This window comes from Emys orbicularis, chromosome 8 (genome assembly GCF_028017835.1).
Source record: "Emys orbicularis isolate rEmyOrb1 chromosome 8, rEmyOrb1.hap1, whole genome shotgun sequence".
Taxonomy (NCBI): Eukaryota; Metazoa; Chordata; order Testudines; family Emydidae; genus Emys; species Emys orbicularis.
Window position 1 is genome coordinate 114,151,928 of NC_088690.1, and position 21,729 is coordinate 114,173,656.

Genomic DNA, 21,729 nt, shown 5'->3' on the forward strand with positions numbered 1-21,729 from the left:
GGTGTCTGCAACCCACTGGGGCATTGGGAGGGGGAAGAGATGCATGATGGTACTAGATCCTCCATTGGTAGTGGTGGGGGTGACTGTGGGAGTTGACTGTCACTGTTCATCAAGTGGGGCTGATGTACAGTGGATGGGAGAGGGAGGGCAGTATCTCGTACACCAATAGAACTTTGGGCAGTGATGGCTCCTGCTTGGGTTATATGCTGTGTTTGCGGAGGAATCGCCCAGGAGCCCCAGCCAGAGGAGAAACTGGAAGAAGTGAACCTGAGCAGCCTGGACATCCTTGTAAGCAGAGATGAACAGTCCTCCGCTTTCTGTCTTCTCCATGACTGGCTGTGAGTGAACAATTATGGCACTCTATTGCTCATCCGTACCACTCTAGTTTTCTTCTACCATTCTCCTGCTGCTCTCTGGCCCTGCTGTATCACGGCACCCAGTGTCACTGTTGCTCCTTAAGGAAATGCTCTGTGCATTACCCCAGGTGTCCACCCAGTGCCACTGTTGCTCCATGGGGGAAATGCTTTGTGCATTACCTGGATTAGCCACCCAGTGTCACTGTTGCTTTATTTGGGAAATGCTCTGTGCAACTATACAGAGTGTCCACCCGGTGTCAATATTGCTCCATGAAGGAAATGCTCTGTGATTACCCGGGGTGGTCACGCAGTCTCATTTTTGCTTCATGAGAGAAATGTTCTGTGCAATTACACTGAGTGGCCACCAGGCGTCACTGCTGTTCCATGGGGGAAAAGCTCTGTCCATTTCCCCGAGTGGCCACCTAGTGTCTCTGTTGCTCCATGAGAGAAATGCTCTGTGCAGTCGTCCAACTGGCCGCCCAATGTCACTGCTGCTTCTTAAGGGATTGCTCTGAGGGTACTGCAGGTGACAACACAGTGTCACTGTTGATCAATGGGGGAAATTCTTTGTGCATTACCCCTTGTGGCCACCCAGTCAGTCTTGCTCCCTGAAATGCTTTGTGAATTACCTGGATTAGCCACCCAGTGTCACTGTTGCTCCCATTGGAAATACTTTGTGCATTACCGCGAGTGGCCACCAGGTGCCACTCCTGCTCCCTGAAATGTTTTCTTCATTACCTGGATTAGCCAACAGGTGTCACTGTTGCTCCAGTAGGGTAATGCTTTGTGCATTACCCAAAGTGGCCACATGGTGTCATTGTTAGTTCATGTGGGAAATGCTCTGTGCAATTACACCGAGTGGCCACCTGGTGTCACTGTTACTGCCTAAGGGAAATGCTTTGTGCATTCCCCTGGCGAGCCACCTGGTGTCACTGTTGCTCCACGAGAGAAATGATCACTCAGTTTCTGTTCATCCAGTGGGGCTGATGTAGATGGGATGGGAGAGGGAGGCAGGGATGAGGGCAAGATTTCACAAACCAATAGAGATTTGTGTAGTGATGGCTCATGCTTGGCTTTTGCAGCTGCGCTTGCAGAGGAATTGGCCAGGAGCCCCAGCCACAGGAGAAGCTGGCACAAGTGGACCTGAGCAACCTGGACATCCTTCTAAGCAGATATGAACAGTCCTTAGGTTTCCGCCTCCCAGATAATTAGCTCTGAGTAAGAGGTCAGTGCTTTGAATTCCTCATGTGTGCTCCCTCTAGTTTTCTTCAAAGGCCATGTGCTTCCTCGTTGGGTACGGGCTCTGTGGTATCAAGACTGCGGAGGGGCCAGAGTCTACTCTGCAGAGTGACTATGTCGGGTGCCGTTAAGGGGGCCAATACAGGGAGGAGAAAAGGGAAAGCGACCTGAACCCTGATTACAGGGCGGTCACCCTTTCTTTAGTAAAATACTCCTCCTTTACACAAGGGGCGGGGAGAGTCCCCAATGTGGAAAGATCTGGAAATGAACAGGTAAGGGAGGGATCCTTCTGAGTGTCCCCTTTCCAATCAATCCTCCATCCCTCAGCGACACCCTTCCCGACTTACCTCCTACCCCACCAAGAAAATGACAACTTTGTGCCCCCTACCTTTACCAGAAAAGACCCCTCTTACTTGTGATGCGGTCCTGTTAGTAGGGTTAAGTGCACCCACGTGCCGGCTCTGAATACCACCGCATCTACCTACAACACCTCAACATCAACACATTTCAGAAAGGACCGCCACATCAATCCCTTCGAACGTAGCCCGAGGAATCTCCTCTCTTTATCACCAAAGAGACACAAGGCCTGGAATTCGGACACAGCTAACGGAGCTGTCCAAATCCCTACAGTTGACACTCATCAATCCGACAGTGTTCTTTCTTGTGCACAAGAAAACAAAGGGTGAAAGTTGTGGTTGGTTGAGCGGTGTAAATTGGGCAGGGCAAAAGGACTTGAGGAAGGATTACACGGAAGTGAGGGTCTGAAAGGAGCCCCCCACCTCACCTGTTCATTTCCAGACTTTGTGACATTTGCTTGGTTGGGCCATTTCTTGGCTTTTTTGAGAAAAGGGGCGCATTTTCCACGGCCTCCGCCATCCCCTTACAGCCGCCCCTTCGCCACACCATGTTCCATCTGACCGGGATAGGTCCCAAGCAAGATTTCACTTCAAATCTCAAAAAAGCCAAGTAGAAATCATTCTGTGGGAATTTACTGTGACTAAGAGAAACAGAAGTTCAACCCTTCTCAAGGGGCGGGGGGTCGGGGGGAGTCGCTCAGCCACAGGCACAGAAAGACTCCCCTAGCTTAAGTGTGAGAGGTATAAGACCTTACACCCTGGTTACAGGGCGGTCATTTTGCCGGGCATGTCAAAGTGACCTGTGGCTTAATTTGCATGGCAAAGGAGACCGAAACCCTCCTTACAGGGTGGTCCTTAAGCCAGGGGCGTTCCAATGGGCCAGAGCGAAAAGCGCTGTAAAGGACAGAGCTCCGTTCCCTCAGAAGTGGGTGGTCTCGTTGCCCAGCGAGTGCCAACGGCCCAAGAGGAGTTAGAAAGGGGAGACCTGCACCCTTCTGACAGGGAGAGGTCAACGGCACGGGGCATTTTAAAGGCTAGGTCCTAAGGAGCTCAAACCCACAGAGACCTCAACCCTTTTTAAAGCGGGGTCGCTCAGCCTCAGCTATGGAAGGGACCCATAAAGCATTTTGGTTGGCAAGGAATGGACCTTGATCCTTGTTTACAGGGAGGTCCTTTTCCGGGGCACCTGAAGGGGGATTAAGCCTGTGCGGAGAAGTGTCGAACCCGAGCCCTCGGTACAGGGGTGCAGTGTGTGCAGCCTTTGGCCGTGGCTTTTTCTTCCCTTTTCCTGCAGTTTCTTTGGTGCTTGTGTCGTCTTGTCCATTTTGTCCTTTGAGTTGCTAGAAAGAGAGAGGTGAAGCGGGTTAGGTGTGGCTCAGTAGAGAGCACGTGTACAAGGTCCATTCAGATTACATTGACAAGGTACTCGGCCCTGCCGGAAATTACCCTAATTCCTACTTTTCGGCACCGATCTCTTTCAGAGCGCAGGAGAGCTTGCGGCAGAACGCGGGTCCAGGTGGATGCAGAGGACGCGGGCTTTGACTTGGCTGAGTGCGTGAGTGAGGAGGGCACGGGACAGCTAGTAGGACAAACCCTGAACCCTCTCAAGAGGCTGGTTTCTAGAACTACCTTCCAAATGGCAGTGTTACCTTGTGAAAGGCAGGGAAAGACCCACACCCTAGTTAGAGGGAGCTCACTTTGGACCTTGGTGTGAAGAGGGCCAATGCAGAGAGGAGAAAAGGGAAAGCGACCTGAACCCTGATTACAGGGCAGTCACCCTTTCTTTAGTAAAATACTCCTCCTTTACACAAGGGGGGGGGAGTCCCCAATGTGGAAAGATCTGGAAATGAACAGGGAAGGGAGGGATCCTGCTGAGTGTCCCCTTTCCAATCAATCCTCCATCTCTCAGCGACACCCTTCCCGACTTACCTCCTACCCCACCAAGAAAATGACAACTTTGTGCCCCGTACCTTTACCAGAAAAGACCCCTCTTACTTGTGACGCGGTCCTGTTAGTAGGGTTAGGTACACCCACGTGCCGGCTCTGAATACCACCGCATCTACCTACAACATCTCAACATCAACACATTTCAGAAAGGACCGCCACATCAATCCCTTCGAACGTAGCCCGAGGAATCTCCTCTCTTTATCACCAAAGAGACACGAGGCCTGGAATTCGGACACAACTAACGGAGCTGTCCGAATCCCTACAGTTGACACTCATCAATCCGACAGTGTTCTTTCTTGTGCACAAGAAAACAAAGGGTGAAAGTTGTGGTTGGTTGAGCGGTGTAAATTGGGCAGGGCAAAAGGACTTGAGGAAGGATTACACGGAAGTGAGGGTCTGAAAGGAGCCCCCCACCTCACCTGTTCATTTCCAGACTTTGTGACATTTGCTTGGTTGGGCCATTTCTTGGCTTTTTTGAGAAAAGGGGGGAATTTTCCACGGCCTCCGCCATCCCCTTACAGCCGCCCCTTCGCCACACCATGTGCCATCTGACCGGGATAGGTCTCAAGTAAGATTTCACTTCAAATCTCAAAAAAGCCAAGTAGAAATCATTCTGTGGGAATTTACTGTGACTAAGAGAAACAGAAGTTCAATCCTTCTCATGGGGGAGGGGGAGGGGCAATCTCTCAGCCACAGGCACAAAAAGGCTCCGCTAGTTTAGGTGTGGCACATTAGACAGCAGGATTACAAGGTAATCTCCCTGTATGGAAATTACCCTAATTCCTAGTTTTCAGCACTTGTATGTTGCAGAAGTTATGAGAGCTTTCACGAGAACTCAGCACCTTCTTCCTAGTCAGCACAAACTGCTTGAGGTTTCCTGCTTAGCATCTTTTTCCGGGTAAGCTCAAGCCTGCACACACATTTGCCCCCTAGGCAGGGCCGGCTCCAGGCACCAGCTTGCCAAGCAGGTGCTTGGGGCGGGCACTCCGGAGAGGGGTGGCATGTCCAGCTATTCGGCGGCAATTCGGCGGACGGTCCCTCACTCCCGCTCGGAGCGAAGGACCTCCCGCCGAATTGCCGCCGCAGATCGCGATCGCAATTCCGATCGCGGCTTTTTTTTTGTTTTGTTTTGCGCCGCTTGGGGCGGCAAAAACCCTGGAGCTGGCCCTGCCCCTAGGGCCATTTGTCTAGTGAGTGCAAGTTGCTTTAGGAGTTTCCTACCCAGTACTTTTTGTAATATCAGTAGAAGAGTCTGTTCCCCTTTCCTTTCCATGTCTCTTCTCCAGTAAGGGTATCATCTACAGGGTTACCTGCCCAGTACCCCCTGCCCAGTCCTGGATGGTTGGCTTTCGTGGTTTTTGGCCCAGCATCTACTGCCCAATCAGCAAAACACACCTCTGGGCTTCCCTTCCAACACCGCCTACCCAGTCAGCGCCAACCCCCTCCGTGACTTTTCCCGCCCAACACCTCCCACCCAGTCAGCAAAACCCACCTCTGGGCTTTCCCTCCCAACACCTCCTACCCACTCAGCATGAGCCACCTCAGTGATTTTCCCACTCAGTGCCTCCTGCCCAGTCAGTGCCAGCCCCTCAGTGATTTTCCCATCCAGTGCCTCCTACCTAGTCAGCGCCAGCCCCCTCAGTGACTTTTCCTGCCCAGCACCTCCTACCGAATCAGTGCGAGCTGCCTCAGTGATTTTGCTGCCCCGCGGCTCCTGCTCAATCAGCGCAACCCACCTCTGGGCTTTCCCTCCCAACACCTCCTACCCAGTCAGCGCCAGCCGCCTCAGTGACCTTTCCTGCCCGGCGCCTACTACCCAGTCAGCGCGAGCTGCCTCAGTGATTTTCACACCCAACACCTCTTACCCAGGCTGCGCAACCCACCTCTGGGCTTTCCCTCCCAACTCCTCCTACCCAGTCAGGGCCAGCCGCCTCAGTGATTTTCCCGCCCAGCGCCTCCTACCCTGTCAGCGCCAGTCACCTCCAGTGACTTTTCCCGCTCAGCACCTCCTACCTAGTCAGTGCCAGCCCCCTCAGTGATTTTCCAGCCCAACACCGCCCACCCAGTCAGCGAAACTCACCTCTGGACTTTCCCTCCCAACTCCTCCTACCCAGTCAGCACCAACCCCCTCAGTGACTTTTCCCGCCCTGCGCCTCCTACCCTGTCAGCGCGAGCTGCCTCAGTGGTTTTCCTGCCCCGCGGCTCCTGATCAATCAGCGCAACCCATCTCTGGGCTTTCCCTCCCAACACCTCCTACCCAGTCAGCACCAGCTCCCTCAGTGACCTTTCCTGCCCAGCACCTACTACCCAGTCAGCGCGAGCTGCCTCAGTGATTTTCACATCCAACACCTCTTACCCAGGCTGCACAACCCACCTCTGGGCTTTCCCTCCCAACTCCTCCTACCCAGTCAGCGCCAACCCCCTCAGTGACTTTTCCCGCCCTGCGCCTCCAACCCTGTCAGCGCGAGCTATCTCAGTGATTTTCCTGCCCAGCAGCTCCTGCCCAATCAGCAAATCCCACTTCAGGGCTTTCCCGCCCAGCGCCTCCTACCCTGTCAGCGCCAGTCACCTCCAGTGACTTTTCCCGCTCAGCACCTCCTACCTAGTCAGTGGCAGCCCCCTCAGTGATTTTCCAGCCCAACACCTCCCACCCAGTCAGCGAAACTCACCTCTGGACTTTCCCTCCCAACACCTCCTACCCAGTCAGCAAGAGCCACCTCAGTGATTTTCCCACTCAGAGCCTCCTGCCCAGTCAGCACCAGCCCCCTCAGTGACTTTTCCCGCCCAGCACCACCTACCGAATCAGCACCAGCCGTCTCAGTGACCTTTTCTGCCCGGTGCCTACTACACAGTCAGCGCGAGCTGCCTTAGTGATCTTCCCTCCCAACTCCTCCTACCCAGTCAGCGCCAACCCCCTCAGTGACTTTTCCCGCCCTGTGCCTCCTACCCTGTCAGCGCGAGCTGCCTCAGTGATTTTCCTGCCCAGCACCTCCTGCCCAATTAGCAAAACCCACCTCAGGGCTTTCCCGCCCAGCGCTTCCTACCTAGTCAGCGCCAACCCCCTCAGTGATTTTCCAGCCCAACACCTCCCACCCAGTCAGCAAAACCAACCTCTGGGCTTTCCCTCCCAACTCCTCCTACCCAGTCAGCAAGAGCCACCTCAGTGATTTTCCCACTCAGAGCCTCCTGCCCAATCACTGCCAGCCCCCCCTCAGTGACTTTTCCCGCCCAGCACCTCCTACCGAATCAGCGTGAGCTGCCTCAGTGATTTTCCTGCCCCGCGGCTCCTGCTCAGTCAGCGCAACCCACCTCTGGGCTTTCCCTCCCAACACCTCCTACCCAGTCAGCGCGAGCCGCCTCAGTGACCTTTCCTGCCCAACGCCTACTACTCAGTCAGCGCGAGCTGTCTCAGTGATTTTCACACCCAACACCTCTTACCCAGGCTGCGCAACCCACCTCTGGGCTTTCCCTCCCAACTCCTCCTAGCCAGTCAGGGCCAGCCGCCTCAGTGATTTTCCCGCCCAGCGCCTCCTACCCTGTCAGCACCAGTCACCGCCAGTGACTTTTCCCGCCCAGCACCTCCTACCCTGTCAGCGCGAGTCACCTTCAGTGATTTTCCTGCCCAGCACCTTCTGCACAATCAGCAAAACCCACCTCAGGGCTTTCCCGCCCAGCGCCTCCTACCCTGTCAGCGCCAGTCACCTCCAGTGACTTTTCCCGCTCAGCACCTCCTACCTAGTCAGTGCCAGCCCCCTCAGTGATTTTCCAGCCCAACACCTCCCACCCAGTCAGCAAAACTCACCTCTGGACTTTCCCTCCCAACACCTCCTACCCAGTCAGCAAGAGCCACCTCAGTGATTTTCCCACTCAGAGCCTCCTACCCAGTCAGCGCCAATCCCCTCAGTGACTTTTCCCGCCCTGCGCCTCCTACCCTGTCAGCGCGAGCTGCCTCAGTGATTTTCCTGCCCAGCACCTCCTGCCCAATCAGCAAAACCCACCTCAGGGCTTTCCCGCCCAGCGCTTCCTACCTAGTCAGCACCAGCCCCCTCAGTGATTTTCTAGCCCAACACCTCCCACCCAGTCAGCACGACCCACCTCTGTACTTTCCCTCCCAACACCTTCTGCCCAGTCAGCGCCAACCACCTCAGTGACTTTTCCCGCCCAGCGCCTCCTACCCAGTCAGTGCAAGGTGCCTCAGTGATTTCCCCGCCCACCACCTCCTGCCCAATCAGCAAAACCTACCTCTGGGATTTCCCTCCCAACACATCCTGCCCAGTCAGCGCCAGCCCCCTTAGTGATTTTTCCGCCCAACACCTCTTTTATCTGTTTACAATGCAAATATTTGTAATCAAAAGTAATATAAAGTGAGCACTGTACACTTTGCATTCTATGTTGTAACTGAAATCAATATATTTGGAAATGTAGCTCAGCTCTGAATGTTAGGGCCTAGATGACTGAGGGGCAGGAAGCCAGGCAGTGCAGTTTCCTACATTAGTGTACATTAAAGTGCTGTTGTAGGAGACATTTCTAGTCTAAAAACACGGGCAGGAGCGGATTTTGGCTAAGGAATGTCAGCGGAGAAAGGCTGTTCCTGGAGGGTTGGGTGGGGGCGGGGGTGAATCCACCGGGTCTGATCCAGCTGCCATTGAAACCAATTGGAGCTTTGCTGCTGAGTCCAGCTGGAGCAGGAATGGGCCCAAAGTTCAGGGCTGCCCGGGGGGGGGGGCAAGTGGGGCAATTTGCCCCAGGCCCCGGGCCCTGCAGGGGCCCCCACGAGAGTTTTTCGGGGCCCCTGGAGCGGGGTCCTTCACTCGCTCCGGGGCCCCCAGAAAACTCTTGTGGGGCCCGGGCCCCCGAAGCTTCTTCCACTCCGGGACCCGACGCCGAAGTGCCCTGAAGACCCGTGGCGGGGGGTCCTTCCGCCCCGGGACCCGATGCCGAAGTGCCGGGTCTTCGGCGGCAATTCGGTGGCAGGGGCCCCCCGCCACCTAAGACCCCAGGCCCCCTGAATCTTCTGGGCGGCCCTGCCAAAGTTAGCTGCTTTACCCAGGCCTGGCTCTTTTGTATGCATATGATCCTCACTGCCATGCTGAGAGCCATGGAATGCAGGAGGGGATGGCTGTGGGGACTGGACCACCTGGTGTGAACTCTCCAGGACTCTTTGGTAAATGACAGCACGGGCCCAGCCCTTCACTTTATTATGGCCTCTAAGCTCCCTGTTGTAGCTATTTCCAGTGAGCCTGCTATTGGTGGCAGATAGCTGGAGAAGCTGAGCTCCATACACCGTACAGTATTCTGTGTGGGGCTTCCAGGTAAGTCCTTAGAGCAGCAGGACCTGCCAGAGATGTTTTTTTCTGCAAGAGGATGGGGTTTTCCTTGGAAGTCCTTAGAGAAATATCCCTTCTCCCAGCCTTCCCTGTTCTACAATCTGCTACTTAGCCAGTCAGCTGTCACCCTGACCCCCAGCAGGCTGCAATCTGTCAGGGGCTTTTTGGACAAGCATATGCTTTTCTACTTATTATGCTGGTCTAGTGCTCATTAATCAAGTCATCTAACTGCAAGGAGCTGACAAAGTCAGCCCTGCTCAGCCTGATGACCGGTCCTCCTTCCCCTCGAAGGAGGAGGACCCAGCTAGGCTAGATTGCACCAGGGCAGAGGCAATGCATTGTCTGCCCTGCAAGCACATTCAGGCAATGGCAGAGCAGGGTGCGAGTCTCCCAAAGACGGGTCAGGGGCACACTGCTGTGTGCTGGGCATGGCTATCTGCAGCTGTGCTCGGGCTGCTGGGCTGCCCGATCTTCTGGGCAGGGACCATGAATATAAGAACGGCCATACTGGGTCAGACCAAAGGTCCATCTAGCCCAGTATCCTGTCTGCTGACAGTGGCCAATGCCAGGTGCCCCCGAGGGAATGAACAGAACAGGGAATCATCAAGTGATCCATCCCCTGTTGCCCGTTCAAAGCTTCTGGCAAACAGAGGCTAGGGACATCCCTGCCCATCGTGGCTAATAGCCATTGATGGACCTATCCTCCATGAATTTATCTAGCTCTTTTTTGAACCCTGTTATAATCTTGGCCTTCACAACATCCCCTGGCAAGGAGTTCCACAGGCTGACTGTGCGTTGTGTGAAAAAATACTTCCTTGTGTTTGTTTTAAACCTGCTGCCTATTAATTTCATTTGGTGACCCCTAGTTCTTGTGTTATGAGAAGGAGTAAATAACACCTGGCATGATTTTATAGACCTCTGTCATATCCCCCCTTAGTTGTCTCTTTTCCAGGGGCCTTTGGTTTGTCCCTGCTCTCAGGAGGTGTGTGCGAGTCATGTGGGGGGATCAGGGTGTGATCCAGTGCTGTGAGAATGTGTGGCACCATGCAGTCCTGCATCAAGAGATGGCCCCTGCGCTGGGGGGTGTTTGAGGAAGCTGAGGCGTAAAGGAGACAGGCTTATGAGCCATGTGGGCTTCCCGCTGCAGAGGGACCCTTGAGTTATAAGAACCAGGCGAGGAGATGGCACGGGGAGAAGAGAAGGAGCTTTGGAAATGGGATAGGAGCCAGAGAGCCAGGCACCAGGAATCACTGTCTCCAGCATTAACATGGGAGAGCTTTGCCAGCCAGGGGTGTGAGGCAGAGGGAGATGGTGATAGCAAGTGCCTCTGGGGAGGAAAGGTTTGCAGGGAAGGGTGAGCCCCAAGAACTAGGAGGACACAGACTGACACCACTTCATCCTCACTGCTTGGCAGGGGGGAGCGCTGACATGAGCCCTCTGTGGAGAAAGAAGTGGTTCGGGACTATTTAGAAAAACTGGACGTGCACAAGTCCATGGGGCCGGATGCGCTGCATCCGAGGGTGCTAAAGGAGTTGGCGGATGAGATTGCAGAGCCATTAGCCATTATTTTTGAAAACTCATGGCGATCGGGGGAGGTCCCGGATGACTGGAAAAAGGCTAATGTAGTGCCCATCTTTAAAAAAGGGAAGAAGGAGGATCCGGGGAACTACAGGCCAGTCAGCCTCACCTCAGTCCCTGGAAAAATCATGGAGCAGGTCCTCAAGGAATAAATTATGAAACACTTAGAGGAGAGGAAAGTGATCAGGAACAGTCAGCATGGATTCACCAAGGGGAAGTCGTGCCTGACTAACCTAATTGCCTTCTATGATGAGATAACTGGCTCTGTGGATGAGGGGAAAGCAGTGGATGTGTTATTCCTTGACTTTAGCAAAGCTTTTGATACGGTCTCCCACAGTATTCTTGCTGCCAAGTTAAAGAAGTATGGGCTGGATGAATGGACTGTAAGGTGGATAGAAAGCTGGCTAGATCGTCGGGCTCAACGGGTAGTGATCAATGGCTCCATGTCTAGTTGGCAGCCAGTTTCAAGCGGAGTGCCCCAAGGGTCGGTCCTGGGGCCGGTTTTGTTTAATATCTTTATTAATGATCTGGAGGATGGTGTGGACTGCATTGCTACTTTAATGGCCTACTTTAATTCCATTAATGAGTTTGAGTGTTTTCCTGGCTCTGTGCTGTCCTTGGGCTGGGAATAGGAGACATGGCCCTGAGCCCCTCAGCTGCCTGTCTTTGGAAAGCACCAGATGCTGGGAAGGCACATTAGGGTAGTGTAAGGATAAGCCAGTCGGGCATGTTAGTGGATTAAGGAGACATATTTAGAAGCTGTGATTGGCTTTTAATGTCTGAGTGTGAACTGGAATTAACCCTCCTGCGTCCGGCTTGGCAAGAGGCAGGTGCTGCCTTCAGTTAGATGTGGCTACGCTGTTAGATGTGGTCTCCTAACAGGCTGATGCCTGCACATGAGTAGACCCTCAATCCTGCGGACAAAAGGCTGGAGGGAGGGACGCAGGAGTGGGCAGCCTCTGCTGTCCCTGCTCCTGGCCATGGGGCAGCATGGTCTAGTGACTCCAGCTGGAAGCCAGCAGCTAGGATTCTTGGGCTCTGCTGCTGGCTCACTCTGTGTCCTATCCGCCCCTCTGCAAACCAGGATAAGCATTTAGCATTACCAGTGTGTGAGGGGGACTAGATGATGTTTAGAAAGTGCTTTGAGATCCTGGTATGACAGGCGTTAGGCAGAGTCCTTGCACTGCATGGTGCCGGGGTGGGAGGGAGGACTTTGTGGGGCCACAATGTACAGCCTGTATTTCAGGGGTATTTCAACTGCGCAGTGTGGTAGAAATGAGCACAAGAGAAGACGTAGCATGATTGTGCGTTGTGGGCGGCAGTGATTCCGCCTCGGAATGACCCCTGTGGAAATTTTTAACATGAGGCCTTAGAATCCCCACAATGTTAGATGGCAAAACTGTCGGGCATCACAGCCCTGATGCCACTTGTGCTCTTGTGCTGCGGGAGGGCACCAGCAGTAATGATGTGTTTGAACCACACCTACCGTTTAAGGGCTTGAGTCTTGGTCTGGGCTGAACACTGGCATGAAGGAGAGGAGAGCAACAAAGATGATAAAATGTTTAGAAAACCTGACCTGTGAGGAAAGGTTAAAAAAACTGGGCATGTTTAGACTTGAGCAAAGAAGCCTGAGTTGGGCCATGATTACAGTCTTCGAACGTGTTAAGGGCTGTAATAAAGAGGGCAGTGATCAATTGTTCTCCATGTCCACTGAAGGCAGAGCAAGAAATAATGGGCTTAATCTGCAGCAAGGGAGATATAGGTAAGATATTAGGAAAACTTTTCTAACTCTAAGGCTAGTTAAGCTCTGGAGCTGGCTCCCAAGGGAGGTTGTGGAATCCCAATCATTGGAGGTTTTTAAGAACAGGTCAGACAAGCACCTGTCGGGGATGGTCTGGGTTTCCTTGGTCCTGCCTCAGCGCAGGTGTGACGAAGTGGGACTGTTCTTAATGTTTCCTCTGAATACTGTGTGAGTGCCTCAGTTTCCCCTATGCATTTCTTAAGTCTCCAATGTGCATAAATGGCCGACACTTTGTATCCTGGCAACAAATGGCTGGGTCCCTTCCCGCCTGCAAAGGAATAGCTAAATGTAAACAGAGAGATCAGGTGACCTCCTGGCCCGGGAAAGGGACAAAGGCCAGAAAGGAGGGTCTGGAGGGGCTTTCAGTTTGGAGCTGGCTGGGGACGGGAAGTGAGGGCAGACAGGGTTTTCTGTCTTGCTGGGCCCCAGAATGGACCCGGCTGAGGGATCCTGTTCTCTGTACCTACAAGCTCTGTTTTAGACCATGTTCCTGTCATCGAATAAACCTCTGTTTTACTGGCTGGCTGAGAGTCACGTCTGACTGTGAAGTTGGGGGTGCGTGCAGGACCCTCTGGCTTCCCCAGGACCCCGCCTGGGCGGACTCGCTGTGGGAAGCGCACGGAGGTTGCATATGCTGAATGCTCCAAGGTCAGACCCAGGAGGTGAAGCCGTGTGAGCTTCTTGCCCAGAAGACAGTCTGCTCCAAGGGAGAGGAGGCTCCCCAAAGTCCTGACTGGCTTTGTGGGGAGCAGTTCCAGAGCATCGCCCGGGGACTCCGTGACAGCAGGGGAAGGACTAGATGACCTATCAAGGTCCCTTCCAGCCCCACATTCCTATGGTTCTGTGAAAGCCCCAGCCCAGGTGCTTCCCACTTCCCCAGCCAAGCGCTGAACCCAAAATGAAAGGTAGGACAGATTGTCCACCACTGGACTTGTTTCCTTTGCCCCTCTGGCTGACTCAGCATCTTCCCTCCCTGGCATGGGAGGGTGAAAGGCTCAGCCCTGCGGCAGTGGAGGTACCCTACATGCAGCCTCCAGAATAGCTTTCCTCCATTTTGTGCAGCCAAAGTGGTCCTGTGCCACTTTGCATCTGCATCCAACACCAAGCCAGGGCAGGATCCAGAGCCAGTCCTTCCACAGCATTGACGCCTGCTAGAATTGTGGCATTCCTGGTTATAAGGAATTCCTCTTAGAACAAGACCTCAAATGATGTGAATGCCTGCGGACACTGGGCATGCAGGAAGAGCGGTCTGGCCTTTCCCCTCATGGGGAGGAGGAATCAGCGTCCTGCTCGGGAGGTCGTGGTGGATCTAGCTGGCTTTGCTGAAGCTGCTGGGTCTAAAATGAATTGTCTCTTGCTCAGTTCCAGGCTCCCCCACCGGGATAAAAGCCTTCCCGTCTTCTGCCAGCAGCATGGTCGTGTCCTGGCTTCCCCCAGCTAAGCCGAACGGGATCATCCAGAAGTACACCATCTTCTGCGCCAGCCCTGGGTCCGGACAGCCGGTAAGTAGGACATGAGGGAGCGTGGGTGACTGGGCAGGTGCTTGGCAGTGAGGAATTAACTTTTCTGCTCAGAAGAGACTGCATGCACCCCTGGAGGGCATGCATGAAAACACCCTGGCCCCCCACCCCCAATATGCACCCCCAGCTAGCAGAGCCGCCTTGGGCTGCCTAGCAGCCTGGCACCGGATGTGGTAAATGGGCACACTGGGCTTGCCGTAGGAGGGAGCTGGGAAACTTTCAGCTCAGTGCTCAAGGGGTCAGAAAGCACCTGGGGGCCCCTCAGCTACACGAGCTAATGGGTCAAATGGAAATGCAGGTGGGAAAGCCTAGGCGCCTTCTCACACTCCTAGCTGTCACCCCTTGTTTATTTAACAACCTGCCCCACTAGAGTCAAACCCAGGACACAAGTCCCTGCCACTCGACCTAAACAAGTAACTGTTAGCAGATAGGAATAGTGGGCTGTTATCCTCTGCATGGACCATCCCGAGGAAGGGGACATAACGTTTGTCTAGCATTTTGCATTTATTGCCTCTTGCTCATCTGGCCCTATGCATTCCTGATGCTCATAATCTAAAGGCACCTCTTAGCAGTGATAGCACAAGCCCACTGCCCTGCGTATTAAAGCGAATCAGTTGTTTTTACGATGGATTAGTGTATTTCTTGAGCATTGGTGGATGTTCTGAATGCACCACAGATGGTTTCTGTCTTAGACTCCCCTCCACTTGTACATTTATTGCTGTGGTGTCAGTGGTTTATGGGTGTAAACTCAGCACCGGTGTCAGGGATCGCTTGTGCTTTTAAAAAGCAACCAAGTCACAAGATACATTTTAAGATGTCTCCTGTACGGTCCCCCAGTCAGTGCAGCCTGCAGGCACTGAGCCCCTCCTGGCACAGTTTCTGGATGGGGGAATTCTCCGGGTCCTGGGGAATTCTCCAGAGCGGAGGCATTCTTTTGTTTGTTCTACTTAGGTGACATCTTCAACAAACAGGCCCTGGTGTCCTGTGCAACAGCATTTCTTGTGTTTAGAGCTTGTCAGGAGCCCTTGTCTTCTTGCAGGAAACTTGTGGGCAGAAAGAAAGGGGCCAGCGCACGTGTGCGAGAGAGAGCAAGATAGCGCACACATTTGCGGGGGTGAATGTTAGTCCTCAGTAAGACTGTGAGGCTGAGCGGAGAGCCAGGCACACAGCAGACAAGGGCTGCATCAGCTGCCCATCAGCCCTGACCTGCAGCATCCCCATTATTCCAGAGAACACTGTTCCTCCCTCCCAAGCTTTGCTGGTGCCCCAGAGTCCTGATCCCCAGCAGCCCCTGGTACCCCAGTTCTGACTCTCTGCTCCACAGGCTGCTAATTATTCTGAAATGGGCAGAGCTGAAGGACGCCCTCCCCCTACAGAAATGACTCACCCTCAGCCCCTTCCCCAACATGAACTCACTTGAATTCCTACTTCTACAGGTGAGAAGCCCAGACTGTTTGATAGGGCTGCCCTTCCTCTTCCATTGCACAGCTCCCTGCTGTTGGGTGAGAAATCTTTTGGCTTTGAAATGGTATTTAGCTTGGTGATGTTTAGGAATTGGTTACAAAAGAAATAAAATGTGTAATGCCATAAAAATCAGAATTGGTTTGTGATTTTATCCTCGTAAGTCATATTTTCCTATTTAATCAGCTTATTGCATTGTGTTGTGTTGAAGCAGTGTGTTGTGGTTGATGTATTTGGGGAATCTGTACTTAGGTTAACAAAGGCTTGGGCATAATCATTTCCTTTGATGATGTGATGGACTAATAATGAGCTTGTTCTGTGCAGTAGTGTGCTTGAAATTTAAAGATGCACATTTCTGGGGTGGAAAGCCAGGACTGAAAATGTGTGTATGTCACCCTGTACATTGTTCTTGAGCAGCCGAGAGCTCATTTGTGTAACTTTGCTGGGAGTGACTGTACATGTTTATGTGTGTGTTTGAGCAGAGTGCGGAGAGGCTGCTTTTCACTAGCAAAGCAGAGTTGAGTGGTTCAGGTTCTACCCTGGGGAATGTCACTGGGGGTCACTGATTGGTATGTGGGATATTTCTTGTTTCTGTGGGGGACAGTATACAGTGGTTTTGGGGTGTTGCTTGTTTTTCATGGGATACACCCTTGACGGGACTTGGGGCATTTTATGTTCAGACAGGTTACTGTTGATGGACTCTAGGGCACTTAAAGGCTGGGGATAAATGTGGTTATGGGAGGAGGACTACTTCCTGTTTAAATGGAAGAGAAACAATTTTCATTGGGGGGGGTGGGGAACACTAGTGATGGAATGAGGAACATTTTCTAGTCCAAGGAGACAGTTTTTGGGGACATGAGTTTTTCACACAAGCTCACCCTGGGGAGGGGGGGGGGGAGATTTCTGTAACTGCTCCTTCAAAGGCTTTGGGGGTTGAGGAAAGAGGACTGCTCACAGCTGTCCCCCCTCCTGCCCCTTTGAATGAGTTTGGGTTAGGGAAAGTGAGAGAGCTAGTGCTACAGTAGATCTGAGAGGTTGCCCCATTCCAGGAGGGGCATGTGTGGGAGGCAATCAATTAGAGAGCAGGAGCCCTCACACAAATGTGTGTGAGGGCTGCAGCTATTAGAAACTTTGTGCATTGGGGTGCAGCCCCAGCCATCACATTTCTGAAGTAAATGTTAATAGCAACACTCAAATGGTATCCTGCTGTCCTCCCAGAAACCAATAATGATCTACGGTTAGTCAGTAACATTTTATGTATAATAAAAAATATGGTGTGTTTTGTTAGTCTTCAGAAACAGGAAGTAGTTTAATTCCCTGCTCTAGCAGTCTGCTTTGCAGATGGTATGATTTGCTTTTTACCAATATAATTCTTCCTGCAACAAGATGTGTTCAATGTCTTCTTGGTCACATTCCCTCAGTGAAAACATGTCCCATGCAGGGTTGACACCATGCTTGGGGACCCCAGGGATATGTTGTCAATAGCATTCCACCCGGAAAGAAGGGGGTGAGTCAGGAATACTGTCCCCTCCAGAAACAAGGGGTGTGTCATCAATAGTACTTCACCTGGAAGCAAGAGGTGTGACATGAAAACTGTCCCCTCTGGGAACAAGGGGTGTATCACAAATACTGTGCCACAAATATTGTCCCATCCAGAAACAAGGGGTGTGTTACCAATAGTACAACTCATGGAAATGAGGTGTGATACGAATACTGTCCCCTCTGCATCTAAGAGGTGTGACATGAATACTGTCCCCCTTCTCCCCCAAAACAAGGGGTGTGTCCCCACTGGGACCTAGAGGTGTGTTCTGAATACTGTCCCCTCTGCAGAGGAGAGCTGTGTTCTGAATACTGTCCCCTCTGGGAACAAGAGTTGTGTCATCGTACTACCCCTGGGAACAAGGGGTGTGTGCTGAATAGTGTCCCTTCTGGGAACATGAGATGTGTTATGAGTACCCTCCCCTCCGCAAACAAGGGGTGTGTCATGTATACTGTCTCCTCTGGAAACAAGAGGTGTCCCTGAATACTGTCCCTTGCGGAAACAAGGGGTGTGTCATTAAGTGTAGTCCTCCTGGAAACCAAGGGTGTGTCATGAATTGTGGTCCCCCAGAAACAAGAGGTGTTCTGAATACTGGCCCCCGAAACAAGAGGTGTGTCTCGAATAGTGTTCCCTCCAGAAAGAAGGGGCGTGTCATGAATAGTACTCCTCCTAGAAACTGCAGGTGTATCATGAATAGTACTTCTCCTGCGAACAAGAGGTGTGTTCTGAATACTGTCTCCCCAGAAACAAGAGGTGAGTCATGATTACCGACCCTGCAGAAACAAGAGCTGTGTCATTAATAGTACTTCCTCTTGGAACAAGAAGTGAGCCCTGAATACTTGTCCCCTGTGGAAACAAGAGGTGTGTCACAAATTCTTTCCCCACTGGAAACGAGGTGTGACACAAATACTGTGCCCCCCAGAAACAAGAGGTGTGTCTCGAATAGTGTTCCCTCCAGAAAGAAGGGGCGTGTCATCAATAGTACTCCTCCGGGGAACAAGGGGTGTGTCCTGCATACTGTCCCTTCTGGGAACCGGAGATGTTTTATGAATACCCTGCCCTCTGGAAACACGGGGGAGGGGGGTGTCCTTTGAATATTGTCCCCTGCAGAAACAAGGGGTGTGCCATCAATAGTACTCCTCCTGGGAGCAAGGGGTGGGCGCTGAATACTGTCCCTTCTGGGAACATGAAATGTGTTATGAGTACCCTGCTTTCTGGAAACAAGGGGTGTGTCAGGAATACTGTCTCCTCTGGAAACAAGAGGTGTCCCTGAATACTATCACCTGTAGAAATAAGGGGTGTGTCATTAAGTGTAGTCCTCCTGGAAACCAAGGGTGTGTCTTGAATTGTGGTCCCCCCAGAAACAAGAGGTGTGTTCTGAATACTGTCCCCCCGAAACAAGAGGTGTGTCTCAAATAGTGTTCCCTCCAGAAAGAAGGGGTGTGTCATCAACAGTACTCCTCCTGGGAACAAGGGGTGTGCGCTCAATACTTTCCCCTCTGGAAACAAGGGGTGTGTCCTGAATACTGTCCCCTCTGGAAACAAGAGTTGTGTCATCAATAGTACTACCCATGGGAACAAGGGGTGTGTGCTGAATAGTGTCCATTCTGGGAACACGAGATGTGTTATGAGTACCCTACCCTACGGAAACAAGAGGTGTGTCAGGAAGACTGTCCCCCCTGGAAACAAGAGGTGTCCCTGAATACTGTCCCCTGCAGAAATAAGGGGTATGTCATGAATTGTAGTCCTCCTGGAAACCAAGGGTGTGTCTTGAATTGTGGTCTCCCCAGAAACAAGAGGTGTGTCCTGCATACTGTCCCCTCTGGAAACAGTAGGTGTGACATGAATACTGTCCCCCTCCCGAAATAAGATGTGCGGCATCAATAGTAGTCCTCCGGGGAACAAGGGGTGTGCGCTGAATACTGTCCCCTCTGGAAACAAGGGGTGTGTCCTGAATACTGTTCCCTCTGGAAACAAGAGCTGTGTCATCAATAGTACTGCCCCTGGGAACAAGAAGTGAGTCCTCAATACTTGTCCCCTGTGAAAAGGAGAGGTGTGTCACAAATTCTGTCCCCTCCAGAAATAAAGGGAGTCTTATCAATAGTGCTTGTCGTGGAAACAAGAGGTGTGACACGAATACTGTCTCCCCCAGAAACAAGAGGTGTGTCATCAATAGCACTCCTCCTGGGAACAAGGGGTGTGTGCTAAATAGTGTCCCATCTGGGAACAAGAGGTGTGTCCTGAATATTGTCCCCTCTGGAAACAGCAGGTGAAGCATGAATACTGTCCCCCCCAGAAACAAGATGTGCAGCATCAATAGCACTCCTCCCGGGAACAAGGGGTGTGTCCTGAATAGTGTTCCCTCCGGAAACAAGAGTTGTGTCCTGAATACTGTCCACTCCAGAAACAAGAGGTGTGTAATGAATACTGACCCTACATAAACAAGAGGTGTATCATCAGTAGTATTCCTCATGGGAACACGAGGTGTGTCCTGAATACTGTCCTGTTAAGAAACAAGGGTGTTTCTCGCCCTTATGGCTTGTAGAAAGTAATATTAAAAGTGATGGCGCATGGCTCCCTGGTGCCCTCTGTTCCAGTGCCCCTGCTCTTGCCCCCTCCCTACACTTAGAGCAGCCCTTGGCCAAGCTGGTTCTGAGAACCTCTTGTCTGCTGTGCAGAGGGCAGGGGCTGATGTTGGGGTGTCACAATCCTACTGCCTTTGTACCTGGTCTCTGCTGAGCTGGGGGGGGACACGAGTCTGTGATGTTGCCTCTGGGTCATGAGTGGGAGATGCTGAGTGCTGCTGATGGACTGAACAAGCCTTCTGATTAGTGAGGTCTCTGCTTAAAGTGAGAGTGTGCTGTCTCTCACTCCCCGAACACGCACAGCCTCTCTCTCGCGCATACACATCTGTACTGTTGTTGTTATGACTTCCTTTGAAAGAATAAAATTGCAGAGACTATATGTGCATGGTGCATTTCAAAGTTTAAGGATTACAGTGCTGTTAATTTACTTTTTTCTGTGGTCTGTGCATTTCTTAATTTTACTACTCAAAGAATTAAAGTTAAGATAGAAATGAGGTCTAAAATGCCTAACCTGTCCTGGCTGGCATAATTGTCATTCATTATTTAAAATAACAATGATAAAGCACAATATGATGATAAAAGTCAGACAACCAAATAATAGTATCCTGCTAGAACATAAATTCTGCTTCTACTCACAACTTTAGACACTGCAGCTGAAGGTTGCTTATTTTCAAATTGTTATTTTACAGATATCACTAAAAATACACTTGTATGAACACAAATGTGGTTTCATGTATGATACTAATAGCCATGATGGAATCAAATGTTAGTGAGTCATGTACATGATTTTGATTGGTAAACATAAATGCAAAAATATGTAGATAAATGAATTTCCTTTCTTAATAAAAGAGAAAACAACACATTAATCATGGTTTTTTTTGTGAATGGTTTTTCATTGTGCTAAGAAGCATTTACTTAATTTTGACAAGATAATGGCAATAATACAGAGTGTGTGTTAAAGAAACTCTGCTTAAAATCTGTTTATTTTCTCAATTTGTATATACACCGCTACCTCGATATAACGCGACCTGATATAACATGAATTTGGATATAATGTGGTAAAACAGTGCTCGGGGGGGGGGGGGGCTGCGCACTCTGCTGGATCAAAGCAAGTTCAATAAAACATGGTTTCACCTATAACATGGTAAGATTTTTTTGGCTCCTGAGGACAGCGTTATATTGAGGTAGAGGTATAGCTGTACTAAAGATAGTGTTGCTGGCACAGAGTGCCCGAGGAAAGCAACAGCGGGGTTCGTTGCCTGGTGTGCTTTGTGCCAGTGAACACACCAGGGTGGAGAAGCAATCAACATTTATTTGAGATCTCAAAGCGGTGCAAGGAGACTGGCACATCTCAGATCAAGCACACTGAGACAAGCAGTTTTCCCTTTTTATTCTTTTTGCAGCTAGGCTTTTCCCTTCACCCCCCCTTCACCTTCCCTCCTCCTATCATAGTTTACATTAAGCAAGTAGCAAGCAATTACATTTAAGCAGTTAAGTCATTTTGGCGGCTATAAGTCCAGCTTGTTAGTAACTTCTCCTTGAATTATTATCTTGTCCCTTTCCTTTGATTTGTTATCTTGCCTTTCAGCCAGAAGTATGCAGGCCTCATTATTACCGCTTGGTACCGATATGAGCGGTGCTGCACCTGATAAATTGTTACGCATTCCAATTTCTACATTTGGCTTTTGAGGTCGATTAGAGTTTAAACATGGAAGGAGTTTGGTTCATTTAGGCCTAGCGCAGGAAGGCTTCATCGACACTCGTGGTCTTCCACCCTCCCGAGTTACCTAGGGTTATGCCTAATGATACCAACAATAGTGTACAAAATATCAAACTTGTGTTTCTGATACCTGTGTTAAAGCTCCAGAACTGATACCCTGAGGCTTGGGAATGGGAATGTCTTGCTGTATTATCTCCTGATTGTTCTAAACTTACATATATACAAACTCCAATTAAAGCCACATTTTCCGTTTATATATATATATTTTTTTCAATATAAGAATTAGGATTTAGCTGACA

The 21,729-nt window shown here is 51.3% G+C and overlaps 1 long non-coding RNA gene across 2 annotated transcripts; it reads left to right on the forward strand.

Annotated features, from left to right (window-relative positions):
• Window positions 1-3,452: 3,452 nt before the first annotated feature.
• LOC135882055 (uncharacterized) lies at window positions 3,453-15,705 on the forward strand. 2 transcript variants are annotated; one of them, XR_010561586.1, is made up of 3 exons: window positions 3,453-3,506; window positions 13,967-14,106; window positions 15,561-15,705. It is a non-coding gene; the product is annotated as an uncharacterized LOC135882055 (long non-coding RNA). The 2 variants fall into 2 exon arrangements; XR_010561587.1 differs by having other exon boundaries at window positions 3,457-3,502.
• Window positions 15,706-21,729: the final 6,024 nt, after the last annotated feature.